This window comes from Cynocephalus volans, chromosome 1 (genome assembly GCF_027409185.1).
Source record: "Cynocephalus volans isolate mCynVol1 chromosome 1, mCynVol1.pri, whole genome shotgun sequence".
NCBI lineage: Eukaryota > Metazoa > Chordata > Mammalia > Dermoptera > Cynocephalidae > Cynocephalus > Cynocephalus volans.
This window is the reverse complement of record NC_084460.1, coordinates 7,579,196-7,598,083: the sequence shown is the minus strand read 5'-3', so window position 1 is coordinate 7,598,083 and position 18,888 is coordinate 7,579,196. Positions and strand designations below refer to the sequence as shown.

The 18,888-nt window shown below is 38.4% G+C and overlaps 1 protein-coding gene across 2 annotated transcripts in view; it reads right to left on the bottom strand.

The window, feature by feature from the left end:
- Nucleotides 1-7,444, bottom strand: part of USP18 (ubiquitin specific peptidase 18) — a 54,642-nt gene extending 47,198 nt beyond the window's left edge. For both annotated transcript variants that reach the window (XM_063112320.1, XM_063112329.1), the window contains exon 1: nucleotides 7,342-7,444. The gene's annotated coding sequence lies outside the window, so the exon portion shown is untranslated. The remainder of the gene's footprint in view (nucleotides 1-7,341) is intronic.
- Nucleotides 7,445-18,888: the final 11,444 nt, after the last annotated feature.

Here is an 18,888-nt window from a genome sequence, read left to right as displayed (position 1 = left end):
CCAGTGCCCAGGCATCTCACACACTGCCACTGGAAGTGAATGCTGCCACAGCCAGCCCAGATGCCAATGTGGCAGTGTGTACCACGTCAGTAGAAAACAATCATAGTGGAAAGCTGTCATTTCTGCTGGCCCAGCACCCCTCCTTTTGATAGCAGACTCACTTTTACTGGGTATCTATCCAAAGGAACAGAAATCATCATGTGGAAGAGATACCTGTACGGCCATGTTTATTGCAGCTCTATTTACAATAGCCAAGAGTTGGAACCAGCCTAAATACCCATTGTTGCATGAGTGGATAAGGAAAATGTGGTATATCTACATAATGGAACACTACTCTGCTATTAAAAAAAAAATGAAACACTACCACTCACAGCAACATGGATGGACTTAGAGAAATTATACTAAGTGAAATAAGCCAGGCACAGATAGAGAAATACCTCATGTTCTCACTTATTCGTGGAAGCTAATAAAAATAAGTAAATATACAAACGAATGGGGGATGGGGAAAGAAGACACAACGATCACAAAAAGTCCTTGATTTTGTTAAGACAAGTGAACAGATATGATATTGATGGAGGGAGGGGAGGGACGGAGGGAGGAAAAGGAGGAATTGGTAAAGGGACACAAATCAACTATATTGTACATTGATAAATTAAAATTTTTTTTAAAGCGAGCTTAAAACATGAATCAAAACTTTCAGGGGAGAATCAGTTTCAAAGTAAAATACAATGTAGGATAAGATCAGTTTTATAACTAAAAACACTTTAAAGGCTACGAGCAGTACTATAAATAACAATTGTATCACATTTAAGCCTGTAGCATTTTTAGAAAATATTTTGGCTATTTTCACCAACTGGGGCATTTATAAGGAGATACATTTAAACTTAACATATGATGTATTGTTAAAATATTTTAATTTTTTTTTTTTTTCAGCTGGCCAGTATGGGGATAATAAAAAAGAAAAACCTCCTCCATTTTCAGACCACTAGGATTGGGTGGTGGGGCTCACCCCAACCACCCACACACACTCCCTGGCTCAAGAAGTGGTCACATGAGCCAGGGCTGGCCTCCTAGTGTCCCTAGTGGCACTTTCAGCAATGAGCATGTGGCCCAGGGTGGGCCATTCATAATCAGCCCCTTCTTAGATGGGGTTTTAAGATGGAAGAACATAGATCAGACCATTTTTTCTACCACAATAATAATAAAACTTGCTAGCCAAAGAAATAAGCAAATGAAAGGAAACAGAGCCATGAGACCGAGAAAGATAGAGACGGAATCCTGAGGCCACCAGCTTAAGTCCTGGATTCACCATTCTTCAAGCTACCTGCCCATCAGACCCTTCTCCCCTGTTTTCTAAATTAGTTCCCATAATTTGTAGCTGAAAGAATACTAACACTGATTCTACTTCTAGGACTTCTAGAACTCTATCTTAAGGAAATAATCGGACATATACACAAAGATCTATGTAGCAAATTGTTTACCAAAATTCATTTTTATGGCCTACTTATTTTAGTCATGTGTTTGACAAATAAAGTAAAATGAAATATCAATAAAAAATATGGCAGTTAGGAGGATGGGGTAAAATCATTCTAGTACCATACATAAAAATGTCCATTCTTTTTTTTTTTTTTTTTTTGTCTTTTTGTGACCGGTAAGGGGATCGCAACCCTTGGCGTGGTGTCGCCCGCACCACACTCAGCCAGTGAGCGCATTGGCCACTCCTATATAGGATCCGAACCTGCGGCAGGAGCGCTGCTGCGCTCCCAAGCGCTGCACTCTCCCGAGTGCACCACGGGGTGGCCCAAAATGTCCATTCTTTTAAAGAACTTTTTGTTCCTCCAATTAGTTAACACTAGACAGGAGAGTGACACCAGCTAGAGGGTAGGGTAGGAATAATCCAGCTCCACTTCCTAGCACAGAGATCCATCTGACAACTGTCCACAGATGAGAATAATACTGTTGTGTTACAAAACCAACATACAAAATCAGTAGCATTTTTATACACTAATAATGGGCTATCCAAAAAGGAAGTTAAGGAAAAATCCCATTTACTATAGCAACAAAAAATATTAAAGACCTAGGTGTAAACTTGACTAAGGAGGTGACAACCTTGTATACTGAAAACTGTAAAACACTAATGAAAGCAACTGAAGGAAACACAAATAAATGGAAGGATATCCCATGTTCATGGATTAATACTGTCAAAATGTTCTTACTACCCAAAGTGATCTACAGATTCAATGCAATCCTTGTCAAAATTTCAATGTCAATTTTAACAGAAATAGAAAAAATAATCCTTAAATTTGTATAGAACACAAAAGATCACAAATAGCCAAAACTATCTTAGGCAAAAAGAACAAAGCTGGAGGAACCACACTTCCAGACTTCAAAATATATTATAAAGCAATTGTAATCAAAACAGTATGGTACTGGCATAAAAACATACTCATTGACCAATGGAACACAATAGAAAGCCCATAAATAAATCTACACGTTTACAGTCACTTTTGATAAAGGTGCCACAAACACACAATAGAGAAAGAACAATCTATTCAATAAATGGTTCTAGGAAAACTAGCTTTCCACATGCAGAAAACGAAATTAGACACTTACCTTACACTAGGCCCAAAAATCAACTCAAAATGGATTAATATCTTAAACATAAGAACTGAAACTATAGAACTATAAGAAAACGTAAGGGAAAAGCTCCATGACATTTTTCTAGGCAATGAATTTTTGGATATGACACCAAAAGCACAAGCAACAAAAGCAAAAATAGACAATGGGATGGCATCAACTAAAAAGGTTTTGCACAGCAAAGGCAACAATTAAAGTGAAGAGACAACTCACAGCATGGGACAAAATATTCACTAACATACACATGATAAGGGGCTAATATCCAAAATATATAAGGAACTTAATAGCAAAAAAAACCCCAAATAACCCAATTAAAAAATGGGCAAAGGAAATGAACAGGCATTTCCCAAAAGAAGACATACAAATGTCCAATGGGTTCATGAAGAAATGCTCAGCATCACCAGTCTTTAGGGGAATGCAAATTAAAACCACAATGAGAGATCATCTCACACCTCTTAGAATAGCTTTTACCAAAAAAACGAAAGATAACAAGTGCTGGCAAGGATGCAGAGAAAAGAGAACACTTGTATACTGTTGTTGAGAGTGTAAATTAGTATACCACTATGGAAAATGGTATGAAGCTTTCTCAGAAAACTAAAAATAGAACTACTATATGATCCAGTAATCACACTTCTGGGAATATATCCAAAGGAATTGAAATCAGTAAGCCAAAGGGATACCTGCACTCCTGCATTCACTGCAGCATTATTTACAATAGCCGCGGTATAGAATCAACCTAAGTGTCCATCAATGGATGAATGGATAAAGAAAATGTGGTGCATATACACAACGGAATAATATTCAGCCTTAAAAAAAGAGATAAATTCTAGGCTTGCCAATTAGCTTACTTGGTTAGAGTGTGGTGTAATAACACTAAGGGTTTGGGTCCCTTTACTGGCCAGCTCCTAAAAAAAGAACAAACTTCTGTCATTTTGGGACAACATGGATAAATCTAGAGAATGTTATGGTAAGTGAAATAAGCCAGGCACAGAAAATTTGTAAATGCCACAGGATCTCACTTACATGGGGAAATCTCAAAAAAGTTGAATTCATAGAAGTAGAGAGTAGAAGGATGGTTCCAAGAGGCTAGGAGTGTGGGAGAGCAAGGGAATCTACTGTTCAAAGTATACAAAGTTTCAGCTAGAAAGGAGGAATAAGCCTTGAGATCTACTGTACAGCAAGGTGACTCTAGTCAATAACAATGTATTATATATTTCAAAATAACTAAGACAGTAAATTTCAAATGTATCACTACAAAAAATGTCTAGTAAGTGAGGTGACAGATATGTTAACTAGCTTGATTTAATCACACCCCATTTTCTGGTTAAATTAAATTTGGCCTAAAGCTGCCTGGTAGGAAGGGTACTGTAACCTACCTTAATATGCAAACAAACTGCAACCTAAAGTAAGAGCAGGAACATATCCTAGCCAATTCTGAGCCAATAGTAGCAGCAGAGTTCTCAGCCATCACAAGCTGCAAACTGCCAAAATATGCCCAAATAAGACAAAGGCAAAACTGTAACCAATCAGGATATTTCTCAGGATTTTTCCATTTTCTGACTGTTAAAATTTCCTGGCCACTTGTAGAGTAGAGCTCTTTGGACCACTTTTGGTCCTCAGTGCTATTCGGCTCATGAATCATTTTTCTGTTCAATTAAACTCTGTTAAATCTAATTTATCTGAGGTTTTTCTTTTTAACAATAAGCATATATCATGAATGTAATGTAATTAAGATTTGTCAATTAAAAATAACATGATTTTTTTTAAAACACTAAATGATTTTTTTAAAGGGAATATTTTGGTTGTTGTCAGCTGCCCCAAAAAAGTGTCCTTTCAAATTCAACAGCTGCAGCACTATTTATGATGGCCAAAAAAAATGAAAATGCAATAAGGATTAAATAAATTATGACACATTTATAAAATGGAATACTATGGTGACATAAAATCATTTTACACTGTTCAATAAAGACTGGGGAAATGATATTTAATTGAATAAAAAAGAAATTATATGGTACAAAATAACTTTATAAAACATAAATATAGCCATATAAAGGTAGAGGGCAAGAGAGAGAAAAGACTGGGAAGAAATGTACCAAAAATGTCATTAAAGAGTAACTCTCATTGGTGGGATGACAAATCATTTTTACCTTTTTCTTGATATTTCTCTTAATTTCCAAATTTCCTCTAATTAAAATGCAATTTTAAAATAAGCAATAATTAATTTACAGGTAGATTTAATATCTTTTATGAAAGCCTTTGTTGGCAATAGTGCTTCTATCCCAATATCAAAAAAAAAATCAATGAAGTGTTAGAATTTTTTTCTTAATTTTGTTACAAAATGTAAAGGAAAGCAGAACATCTGAAGTTGGGAAACAACTAAATATAAGTGGTATATATTATTGAATTCATGTTAAATGGCTCAGATAACAAGCAACCTCTTTTTCCTAGTAAATATTCATTTTCAATAGGTATAAAGCAGTGTTCCTCTTCAGAGGCTCAGTCTGGAAGAGTTAAGCCAAAAGAGAAATGATGACAGTAGACAAGGCCATCAGTGAGAAATAGGATTCTGAGATCGTCACTGAGTAGAAACGGAGTAGAAACAGAGTAGAAACAGGCCAGCCTGAGTTTTCCAGAGACATTGTCCACCATCCTGCCAAGACCTCGCAAATACTTGGGAAATACAGCAAAAAAAACCCAGTGGAATATACAGCATTTGGGCAGGCTGGCAGGCCAGGTCACAAAGGCACAACAGCAACCTTTGAGGGCAGATCTCAGCGGAGAGGCAGGGAGGGAGATGGGGCCACAAAGAGGAGGAAAGTGAAACTTAAAGATCTAAGGAGGATGGGAAGAGGATGCGGCTGAACTGAGCATGTGGGGCAAGCACTCACCAGAATATCCAAACTCAACCCCTAACCAAAAAAAGTGGTCCCAAAGCACTAAACTAACTCAGCTCCCACTCTTCCTGAAATTTTTATCCTTAACATGAGGTGGAGATGTGAATATGGAAGCAAATGGCATAGGCCCACCACCATAGTAGTCAGAATCAACCAGGGTCTTTAGAGAAACACGGAAAGAGCCAAGGGCGTGATGCAAAAAACCTGGGATGGTCTGGGTCTCTAACTAGATCCTCACTGACAACTAGACTTGCTAGAGGAAAACTGACTCCAACTTTAAATGTCCTAAGAGGAACAAAATGAACATGATTTAAGCTGTCTCACTGTCCTCCAAACCTAACCCACGGTAGCAACAAACTTAGAGCTCATTCATTCTTAATGATTTGTTCATATTATTTTGCATTTCTTGAGTAACAGTATAATATACTAGACACAGAGATTAGAATACTCCAGGTGATGTCTGTTCAGATTCTTTCTGTGTACCTGAAGACATTCCCCTTCCCTCTTACTCCAGGTTATAAGGATGGGTCCTTGTCACATGAGGACCTTCAGGGGAATGGGGTGGGGGCAGTGACAGATCTTCCTAGGTTTTATGGCTTGCTTTGGGGAAGAGGAATTCTAGCTTCTGTGACACTCCTTAGGGGAGAGGAATTCTGGTTTCTATAACACCCCTTGGGGGAAAAGGGAGGGGGAGAAAAAAGAGTGGGAGAAAAGGGGGAAAAAAGAACATTCCAAGTGAAACTCAAAATAATAGGGAACCCCCCCCCAAAAAAAGACGTTACAGAAAGGGCTATGTAAAATTGTCAAAACTGTGCAACACATTTTTAACAGCAAAAAAGAAACAAAAAAGGACTTTTTTTTTCAGTTCTCTGATAGCACTCCATAAATCAAGATGGAGTTTGAACACATTAGATAACCTAGATATTTAGATTTGACTTTCCTCCTCACTCTGTACAATACAATAGCAAAATTAAAACTTCAAATGAAATGCTCTTAAATATTTTTAAATATTTGCCTTGTTTTCTGGAACGATTTTAAAGTGTAACTACCTCAGTGCTTGAACACTCTGAATCCAGATTTCCAGGGGTCTTAGAAGGAGTTTTATGTTTAAAGGTCTAAATTTAGCTTCCCTTTCAGGAAAGGGGAGGGGGAGAGGAATTAAGACTGAAATACTTTGATTTGCACAGTTTGAAGATATTTTTTAAATTTCTCAATATGTATGCCCACTGATCAGCTACACCACTTCCAGGAATTTCCTACAAATATATTGGTGTATTTGCAAGCATGTATACATAAAATGAAATTCATTGCTGTATCATCTAGTAAAAACTGGAAACAACCTAAATATCCATGCACTGCTTAAATAATAATTTTTTTGTACTTTCCGCATCAGTTAAAAAAATATGCCCTTGACATGGCTATGTGACTTGCCATAGAAAGATGTCCATGATATACTCTTAAGTGGCTAAAGCAAGCTACAAAACAGTTTTCAAGACCCGTACACAGAAAAAATTCTTAAAAGGTATAAGCAAAAACGATACTGAGTTGAGGACTGAGAGGCACGTTTTTCCGCACTGCTTGAATTTTTTTCACAAGCTTGCGACGCTTCTGTAATTTCTCTTTTTAATTAAACGCAAAGTCATGCAAAATGTTCAAATAAATATTATCACCTTGGAAAATAAAAACCCTGGCTCTACAGATGCATGGAACGAATACAAGTCACTAGCACGATCTGCGGAGCTCGAATGAATTCTTCAAGTACCCCGGTGGGCGGCTTTCCTGGAAAGAAAACTTGGAAATTAGCACCAACCTTGCCTCGAGTGCCCGCAGTGGTCCAGCCTCCACGGCTACGCTGGACCCCGGCGTCCGGCGCGCGGGCTGAGGACGCGGCGGGGACACAGAGCCTGCCCGTCCGCGCCGCGCCCGCTCTCGCCGGCCCCGCGCCGGCCCCGCCCCCCGCCCGGCCCCCGGCTTTCGTTTCCCTACCGAATAGAAAGTGAAACTCAGCGCCGGGCCGCGCCTCCGCCCGGGACCGCGGCTCCCGCGCTCACAGGTGGACCCCGGGGGCGCGTCCCGAGCCGGAGCATCTGCGTCGTGCATCGTGGCATGCAAAGGAGCGCGCTGTGTTTTCCATGTAGGCCGTTTGCTGCCGATTCCAAGAAAACACACTTCTTTGCATTTGACCTTTTAAGGTCCCTGCCACTAGGATGCGTCTTGCGGCCGTTTGGCTTTTCGTTGAATATATGACAGCATTTTCTTGCTTGCTTGCTTTCTTCATGATGTACTGTAATTTCTCAAATCTCGTATCTTGAAATCGATGGCTTGTAGATTAGATGAAATTCGGTACTTAGGTATAAAGTTTTTCTCCTATTGTTCCACTGCTCTGCGGAGCCGGCAGAACAGACCCACGTGGTGAACGGTGGAGCAGCAGGGAAAGAAAGTGAACCGGTTACTTCTCGTTAGACTTCATACTGGCAGGGTCTGACTTTTAGACATAACATTTACTGGGTCCTGCTACTTGCCAGGCTTTCCATTAAGCTCTAATCCTAATTAAACCTATACAACAGCATCTTGTTGTAGGCTCTATTTTTAAGCCCAGTCTTATAGGCGAGAATATTAAATTTCAAAGAGGTTAAAGTGACCTGCCTAAAGTCACCAGATTGCAAGTGGTGGAGCCAAGATTCTAAAAGGGGTCTGACTCCAGAACTTTCCATCTTCACCGCCACCACCACCACTGCCACCACCTCTAAGTTTAATTTCACCCCTTCATATAAAATAAGAGATCGATGTAATTAGGACTTCCTCGGTTTACAGTAGGGTTATGTCCCCATAAACCTATCCTAAGTCAAAAAATCATAAGTCGAATCCTGTTAAGTTGGGGGCTGTCTGTAAGATATGAGAAGGACCTACAGCATGCACAGATGAAAAGCTTTCTACCTCTTTAGAGATGTATTTCATGGATGTGGACTCATGGGGGTGAGGGAAGCAGAAGGGTTATCCTCCAGGGGCCTCAGATTCCAGCTGCTAGAATTTGTGCAGGAAAGCAGATGAAATCTCCACACAAGTGCTCATCCTTTCTGAAAGCAAACCACCCCAACACTGGGTTAGCAAAGAAGGCGTCCACATAGTAGAGTCCCACAGTGGCCCAGGGCAGGGTGTTGGATGCCAAGCAGGATAAGGAGGGGGTCCCCACAGGAGGGCTGCCCGGCATGGGCGTCCAAACCTAAATGGAGTGAAGAGTCTGCCCTTGTCAGGTTTGGGAGCAGCCTGGCCTCAGCATCAGAGACCAAGTGATCTGAGGATGGCTTCTGTGTTGTCAGAGCAGTGCAATGTATGGTGTTGGAGCCTAGGCAGGGTCAGGAGGATGTCCCTGTAGGCGAGGATGCTGGTGAAGATGAGAAATTGGTCGCACAGAAGGGGATGATCAAATAAATATTAAGGATAATTGGAGCCAGGTTTGAAACTGTCATAGAAGGGAGTTGCAAGTAAGGAAAGGAAGAATGAACCCTGTAGTGTTGAATTGGAATTGGAGGTACCATTGTGAATCCATCATTTTCAGCATGTATACATCTAGATAGATATTTTCTATCTAGAAAAATAAGTACAGTGGTAAACTTGCATGTACATGCATATATTCTTTAATTTGGTCCACTGAGAGCGCTTGGAGCAGTGACACCCCAATAGCACATCTAGTACCCAGACCTTGGCTTCTAATTACCATTCTGTAATAAAAAGAACCAGAGTTGCTTAGAGAAATGGCGGTTTCCAGGGTAAGGGTAGAAAAAGTACAAGATGAGCCTAGGACATCTTGTTCTGCCAGAAAGTAAGGAAATGCTCAAGGAGTGATGTATCAAAAAGACACAGAAGCCAGCTTGAAGGTACTCCAACTGGCCAAGTCTGGAAGAACTTGAGCATCAAAATAAATGATGATAGTAACATTGTAACCCATTAAATAAAACAGGAAATCATAGTCCATACCAATAAAACTAAATAACTGAATAAATTAAAAGTTTGATGAAGAATAGGATATTTACACAGTTTCAAAGTACTTTTCCACAAAATGCATATTATTAATTATTTATAATATTGTATATGTACTATTATATTGTAATCACAAATAATGTAATTAGCATAAATATTAATTGCAAAGGGGTAAACATGTACCTTCACAATAGCAGTGACATCATCAGTAATGGGAAAATTGAATTTGTGTGCCATCTGGTAAGACAAAAAGAAAAGAACACAGCATCTCTACTGTCATATTCCTGTCAAAGATGTATAACCTGAACCTATTCATGAGAAAACATCTCACTGACCCAAATTGAGGAACATTCTACAAAACAGGTGGCCTGGATCTTATATACAGAAAAACCTAAAGACTCCACCAAGAAACTCTTAGAACTGGTAAATTAATTCAGAAAAGTTGCAGGATACAAAATCAACATACAAAAATCAGTAGCATTTCTATACACCAACAATAAACTACCTGAAAAAGAAAGCAAGAAAGCAATCCCATTTACAATAGCTAGACAAAAGAAAAAAAAAAAAAAAAACCTAGGAATAAATTTAACCAAGGAGGTAAAAGAGCTCTACAATGAAAAGTACAAAACACCCATGAAAGAAATTAAAGAGGACACCAAAAAATGGAAAGACACCCCCATGTTCATGGATTGGAAGAATTAATATTGTCAAAATAATCAAACTACCCAAAGAAATCTACAGATTCAATGCAATCCCTATCAAAATACCAATGACATTCTTCACAGAAATAGAGAAAACAATCCTAAAATACATATGAAAACACAAAAGACTGCAAATACCCAAAGCAATCCTGAGCAAAAAAAACAAAGCTGTAGGTATCACACAACTTGACTTCAAAAGATACTACAAAGCTATAGTAACCAAAACAGCATGGTACTGGCATGAAACTAGACACATAGACCAAGGGGAAAGAATAGAAAACCTAAAATAAATCCACATATTTATAGCCAAATTATTTTCTACAAAAGCACCAATAACATATGTGAGGGTAAGAACAGCCTCTTCAATAAATGGTGCTAACGAAACTGGATATCCACATGCAGAAGAATAAAACTAGACCCCTATCTCTCACCACATACAAAAATCAGTTCAAAATGGATTAAAGACTTATGTGTAAGACAGAAACCATGAAACTACTAAAAGAAAACATACGGGAAATGTTTCAAGGCATTGGTCTGGGCTTTTGGCTAAGACATTGAAAACACAGGCAACAAAAGCAAAAACAGACAAATGGGATTACATCAAACTAAAAAGCTTCCTCGCAGCAGAGGAAACAATCAACAGAGTGAAGAGACAACCTGTAGAGTGGGAGAAAATATTTGCAAACTATTCATCCAACAAAGGACTAATATCCAGAATATACAAGAAACTTAAACTACTCAACAGCAAATAATAATAATAATCTGTATTTAAAAAATGAGCAAATGAACCAAATAGACATTTCTCAAAAGAAGACATTCAAATGGCCAACAGGTATATGAAAAAGTGCTCAACATCACTAAGCATCATGGAAACATGAATCAAAACCACAATGGGATATCATGTCTTCTCAGTTAGAATGGCTATTATCAGAAAGTCCAAAAAAAATGCTGGCAAGGATATGGAGAAAAGGGAATTCCTTCCTATAGTTGGTGGGCATGTAAATTAGTACAGCTATTACAAAAAACAGTATGAAGGATTCTCAGAAAACTAAAAATAGAACTACCATGTGATCCAGCAATCTCATTACAGGATATTTATTTAAAAAAAAAAAATGGGGAAATTAGTACACCAAAAAGATATTTTCACCCCAGTGTTTATTACAGCACTATTCACAATAGCCAAGATAGGAAGTCAGCCTGTCTCAATCAACAGGTGAATGGATACAGAAAATGTTGTATAATATACACAATGGAATAATATTCAGCCATAAAAAAAATACGCAATCCTGTCAATTACTGCAACATGGATAAGCCTGCAAGACATTATGTTAAGTGAAATAAGTCAGGCATACAAAGATAAATACTGCATCTTTTCATTCATATGTGGGAGCTTAAAAAGTTGAGCTCATCAAAGTAGAGAGTAGAATTGTGGTTACTAGAGGCTGGGAAGAGGAGGGGGTAGGGGAGATAGGGTGAGGGTGATTAACAGATACAAATTTACAGCTAGAGAGGAAGAATAAATTCTAGTGTTCTATAGTAGTCCTAGGGCACAATATTTATTGTGTATTTTCAAATGGCTACAAGAGAAAAGTTCAAGTGTTCTCAACACAAAGAAACGATAAATGTTTGCAGTAATGAATATGCTAATTACCCTGATTTGATCATTAAATAGCTTATAATGTTAGAAAATATCACTCTGTATCCCATAAATATGTACAATTATTGTGTGTCAATTAAAATATAATGATAAAAAGATTTTTTAAAATAAGCTGGTTTGTAATCTTCAAAAGTGTCAAGGTCATGAAAATCAAAGAAAGGTTCAAGGAACTGTTGTAGACTCACAGACACCGAAGGGATTATTATAAGTAGATCCACAGGAGATCCTGAACTGGATTCTTTTGCTATAAAGGACAATATTGGGACAACTGCTGAAACTTGAGTGGACTCTGAGGATTAGGTAGTAATAACTTCACACTGAAGTATTAGGAGGAAATGAAACATCATGTGGAAAACTTAATCTCAAACAGTTCAAGAAAAAAGTTCTTTGTACTATACTTGCAACTTACCCATAGGCTTAATATCATTTCATCTAAAAATATTATAAAAATATTATGTGGTGCTAGTTTTTTTCTGAAGACTGTTTACAAGATTGTGCTTTTTGAAAGCATTGGTTTGAAAGATTTCTCAGAACCATGCAGAAAAAAGTTTAAATTGAAACTGCATAATTCTTTTTTCAAAAGGAAGTTTGGGCTCTGAGAAGATTTTCTGTAACTTGCACAGTATTTCTTTCTATTTGGGATATTTTCAGTGTCACTAAAATTCTCATCAGCTGAATTTCTTACTCTCTTTCTTGTTTTTCCTTTTTTTTAATTTGAAATATGAGGCAATAGCTCATTCCTAACCATCTTACTTGAAAATTCTACCTAGAAGTTTGGTCCCAGAGAGAGGTGTTGGACGACTCTAGACCGTCTTCACAGTGGAAACCACCTGAAGGAAAAGCTACTCGCCCAAGGTGAGGAACAAGTTAGAGAAGTTCATGCTAATTTTTGTTCTAGGGAAAGGCCAAGGTTTGTTGCATGGGGTAAGAGCAAGTGATTTTTTTTTAAAAGAAAGAAAAGAATCAATTACTAATAAAGTGTTGCTTATTCTTTATGAAACTCATTTCTCTTCAAACGCACATGACTTCACGTGGCTGATGTGCTCATTACTTCTCCTTACGTACAGCTCTCTCTCTCCTGCCTGTTGATTTCTCATTGTCAAGATTTTTTTCTATTTTAAGTTATACTGTATTTTGCATGCTTCCAAAAACAAATAATAAATTTGTTTTTAAAGTGTGTAAATTGAATCTCCCTCACAGTGTTCTTCGGGGAAATACATTCTCCTAAGGAGAGGATGGTGTTAAGTTGAAGCCATCAAACAAACCTTTAAGTTTCACTTTCCTGGTGTAGGTTTCAAGATGCAACTAAAACAGGCTGTGTGGCTTGCCATCTGTTGCCTTCCCCTGTCATTCTCTATCCTCTGGCAATTTGTTGCCTTATGGAGGACTTTTTTTAATTAAATATTTTATTTTGGAAAATAAATTTTAATCATAGTGAAAAATTATGAAAATATTACAATGACCCCGTTATGCCCTAATTCATTACTAATATTTTGGCACAATTGCTTTATTGTTTTTCTCTCCCATACACACACCCACACACACCTCTATGTGCATATGTGTGTGTATATATGTGACTGTGTACATATATATATGTGTATATATATATATATATATACTGTATATATAAATATAAATATGTACACAACCACTTCTTTATCTTTGATGGACTATTTGAGAGTAAATTGTAGAGATTAAGATTCTTCAGCCCTAAGTAATTCAATGTGTATCTCATAGGATCAAATATATTTTCTTACATAACCTCAGTGCAATTATTACAAAATTCAGGAAATTGAATATTGTTACAATATGATTTTCTAATACTAAAGTCAGTATTTAAATTTGCCAATTATCCCAATATTGTTTTTCACAGCAATTTTTTTCCAATAAAAATCCAATCTATAATTTCATTCACTTAGGTTTTTTATTACTAAATTTTTTATTTTGAGAGTCACATGCAGTTGTAAAACATAACACAGGAGATTCTGTGTACTGCTTACCTAGTTTTCCCAATGGTTACATTCTATAAAACTATAGTACATGTCACAGCAAGGTTACTGACATTGATACAGCCAAAATACAGAGCATTTCCTTCAACACAAGGATCCTTTGTGTTGCCCTTTTATAGCCACACCTTCCCCTTCCCACGCCCGGCCCCCACTTGACCCTTAGCCATCACTAATCTGTTCTCCACTTCTCTAATTTTGGCATTTCAAAAATGTTATACAAATCACACAGTATATAACCTTTTGGTATTAGGTGTTTGCTGTTTTATGTTTTGTTTTGTTTTTCACTCCACATAATTCTCTGGAGATCTATCCTGGTTGTTGAGTTTCTTTTTATTGCTGAGTAGTATTCTATAGTATGAATGTAGCATACTTTGTTTAACCATTCGTCCGTTGAAGAATATTTGGGTTATTTCCAGTTTTTGTCCATTGCAAATAAAACGGCTATTTAAAATTGTGTAGTTCTTTTGTGTGGGCTTAAATATTTATTTGGGGGGGATCGTTGCCCAGGAGTGCAATTGCTGAGTGATGTGGTAGTTTCATGTTTAATTTTTTTTTAAACTGCCAAATTCTTTTCTAGAGTGAGACTGTATCATTTTACATTCCAACCAGCAATGTATATATGACCCAATTTCCCCACATCCTTGCCAACATTTGGTGGTGTCACTATTTCTTATTTTAGCTATTTTGCTAGGTGTGTAGTGATGTTTCACGGTAGTTATTCATTCAGTTTTTTTTTTACACAGTTAATTCCCAGATACATCTTTATTTTGAAAATATAAGCAATATAAAATGTAAGCAAATAAGAGGTAAAATTCTCCCTTCCCCTTGCTATAGAGAACCACTATAGCTGCTATTAATATTTTGATGTGAATCCTTACATACATATATATGTGTGTTTGTATGTGCATATATAATATATCTAGTTCCCTTTCTTCATAATTTCAACTACGCTATGTGCTTTTTCTTATTTTAATTAATTTTTTTCACTGTACATGTTTATGGGGTACAGTTTGCTGTTTCAATACATGTATATATTGTATAATTATCTAATCAGAATAGTTAGTATGTCTATCACCTAAACATTTATCATTTATATATGGTTACAACATTCAAGATCCTCTTTTCTGGCAATTCTGAAATATACCATAGCATATTATTAGCTGTTGTCCCCTTAGGGCACCAGAACTTATTCTTCCCATCTAACTATAACTTTGTACCAGTCTACCAACCTTTCCCCAATCCCCCCTTCTCCCTTCCTCTCCCTGTGTCAGGCATGAATCTCAGATCCTTCTGCCCCTTCCTGTGCCGTCCATAAGTCAGGTAATTGAAAGAAGATTCTGGAAGCTTTATGCAAGGTAGACATAATTATTCTTCAGATGTGAGCTTCACAGACATGCTTTGTCCTCAGACATGAGCTCTGCCAATCCTCTGTGCTCTGCCGACCAGCAGTTCAGAGCAGTTACCGTTATACTCTTAGTACACAACAGCGGCCACAAACCAAGCATTACATAGTTAGAACAACCATGCTGAATCAGTAAATGGGCACACATGCGCAGTTACACTACTTTTATAACTTGTTTCTAGTGAATGTGCTGAATCCTGCCCATTTGTAACAGATGTGAGGCGAGAGATCCTGACTAAATTTTTCTACTTTCCTTATACCCTGCTTCTGGTAAGTACTATTCTACTCTCTATTTCTCTTTCTTTTTAATTGTAGGGAAAGTGAAGATAAAAGGTCAGGGTCCCTCGGGGGGTTCGGAGTCACCAAGCATTAGATGTAAATATGCACGTGCGCCCAGGTGTTCCTTGGTTATTATCTAATGTAATTGTTCATGTGCACCCAGCTGTTCCTGGGTTGTCTGACTTGTACCCAGGTGTCCTGGGTTATCAGACTTAAGTAAAAAGGATGAGTAGCTCTGATCCACAGGGCCTCTCACCCCTGGGATGCCCCAGGGAATCCACGGGGAGGCTGCTACTGCTGGTGGAGGCTGTTGCTGTCAGGACCCCTGGGACCCTCTGGGAGGTGACTGCCACTGCTGCTGCTGAAGAAGCTGAGGACGGCGGAGTTTGTGTCTCCTGCCAACAGCTCCTGGGATCTTTCCTAATTACCAAGCTTGTGGACCTGCATGTGAGGGGTCTGTGACACAGTCTGTACAATGGATTTGAAAGGTGTGGGTGCTAACAATACATTAATTTTTGGGGGGTGGCTGGCCTGCACAGGGAACTGAACCCTTGACCTTGGTGTTACAAGTCTGTGCTCTAACCAACTGAGCTAACTGGCCAGCCCAATTGATTTTTCTTAACTGACCCATGAAAATTGTATATATTTATGGGGTACAATATATTTGGGTACATTCATGCTGTGTGCAGTGGTCATATCAAGGTGCTTAGTATACCCATCACCTCAGACATTTGTCACTTTGTGTTAGGAACATTCAACATCATCTTGACCAGTTATTCAAAGATACACAGTACTTTGTTGTTAACTGTAGTCTCCCTTGATTACTGCAGAACCCTAGAGCCCATTCTTCCTGTCTTTCTAATATTTTGTACCCAGACCACCCTCTCCCTCTTCCTGATAACATTTCAAAGGAATGGCTTTCCAATCCTTGAAAAAGACATTCCTGAGTTGTAGGACATAGTATACATCTCAAGGGGACAGAGAAAGGAGTCACAGTTGGAAGACCTTTTTAGTAAGTGTTCTAAGAAAGCGAGGTCACAGACCTGTCATCAGGTGTTGACCATCCACCCTTTCCCATTCCCCCACCAGTCAGTAGTAACCACCATTCTACTCTGCTTCTATGAGAACAACTTTTTCATCTTCCACATGTGAGTGTGAACACGTGGTATTTCACTCTGTGCCTGGCTTATTTAACATAACATAATTTTCTCCAAACTTATCCATGTTGCTGCAAATGGCAGAATTTCATTCTTTTCAATTTAGTTTTTTTTTTTTTTTTTTTTTTTAAAGATGACCGGTAAGGGGATCTTAACCCTTGACTTGGTGTTGTGAGCACCATGCTCACCCAGGTGAGCCATGGACCGGCCCCTCAATTTAGTTTTGTTGTCACTTTAGTCTCCTTTCATCTGGAACAATTCTTTGACCTTTTGGTTTTTTTCATGACCTTGACATTTTTAAAGAGTACAAGTGTATTGTTTCCTAGAATGTCCCTTAATTTGGGTTTGGCTTGTTTCCTCATGATTTGATTCAGGTTACACATTTTTTATAACAGTACTACACACATGATGCTGTGTTCTCTGTGCATCACGTCAGGAGCCACCTGATATCAATTTCTCATTATTGGTGATGATAATTTTCATCATTTTGCTAAGGTGGTGTCTACCAGATTTCTCCACTATAAAGGTACTTCCTTTCTCTTTTAGTTAATAAGTAATCTGATGGGAAATACTTTATGACATGAGAACTGCAAACACTCCAGCAGGAACATGCCATTCAAACCCCTAAACTAACAGACTTGGCCAAACTTTAACAACCTAGCTCCCTTTTGATTTCTATTTGGAAAAGCTCAGGGCTGTCAAAAGAATTATGTTTGTTCCGGCCAACACCTGATGATAGGTCCCTGACCTAGCTTTCTCAGAACACTTACTGTTGGGCTAGGGCCCACAGACCCTTCAAACCTGTTGTGCAGACTGGGTCACAAACCCCTCATATGCAGGTCGTGAGCTAGGTAACAGGCAATAAGATCCTGGGAGCCATGGGTAAAAATTTATAGACTTTAATTAGAAGAAAGCTCAGGTAGCTAGCAGCAGCCGCCCTAGTGGCCTCCCAGGGCGTCTCGAGGACACTGTGGATCAGAGCCCTGTGCCCTTTTTGAGTCAGATAACCAAGGAACACCTGGGCATACATGCACAATGACATCAAACAATAATCAAAGGACACCTGGGCACACATGCGCATATTTACATTAAACAGGCTAGGTCGTGCTGAGCGAGATTCTGAACATCTGAGGGATCCTGACCATTTATATTTCAATTTTCCTTACACTTACTAAAAAGATCTTCCAACTGTGACTCCTTTCTCTCTCCTCTTGAGATGTATACTATGTCCTACAACTGAGGAATGTCTTTTTCAAGGATCTGAAAACCATTCCTCTGAAATGCAATCATCAGGAAGGATAGGGCTTCTGTCTCCCAGTCTCTGTGGGAGGATTAACTCTTAACTTCAATCATTGACAACCAGCAGCCACAGCCGGCCTAACCAGGTTACAGTCACCGGCCATTCTCACCTGAGTCCTTGCTGGCCCTCCTCCTACATCTTATTCTCCCTCAAAAATGCCCAGTTACCTCTATGCAAATCAGAATGGAGCTCACCTCTTTCTCCTACTGTCAGTAGTTACAGAATAAAATTTGTTTTCACCACTGTAACTAATGTCCAGCTTTGTTTATCTTTGACACCCAACAGACTTTCACCGGAAGGTTTTAGTATCTGCTAATGATTCTATCATGGTCCTTCTACATTTATTAATTGGCATTCTCCTAAAAAGAACTTTCCCTTTTCCCCTCCCCTTTGCTTGTTTCTTATCAATATGGACTCAAGAATTCTTTTTTATTTATTGTCTCCTGTCATTATTAACTTTGATGCTCAGATTGGCCAGTAGCTCTGTCAAACTGGCCCCTGTGTCCTTATGAATGGTCATCATTTTTTGAGCCTTTCCTTACCTTCTGGCACAAAGACGTTCCAGGTTCATCTTATACTTTTCCTGCCTCAGCCCTGAAATCAGCCAGTTCTCCAAAGACTTATTGTTCCTTTTAGAGGGTAATGGTATTTGGAAACTAAGATCTAGGCACTAGATGTATTCATTGCTACTGAGATGTCATTGCTTCTAAGTCCTTTCGATGGCAGAACTAGGAAATAGATTTTTATTTTAAGAAGAGAGATAGATAAGAAACAAGCAAACACGAGTTCATACTGTAGCCTCCAATTCCAATCCAATTTTTTTACAGGGTTATTCCTTGCTCTATCCAATTCCATATTTGTATTTCCCTTC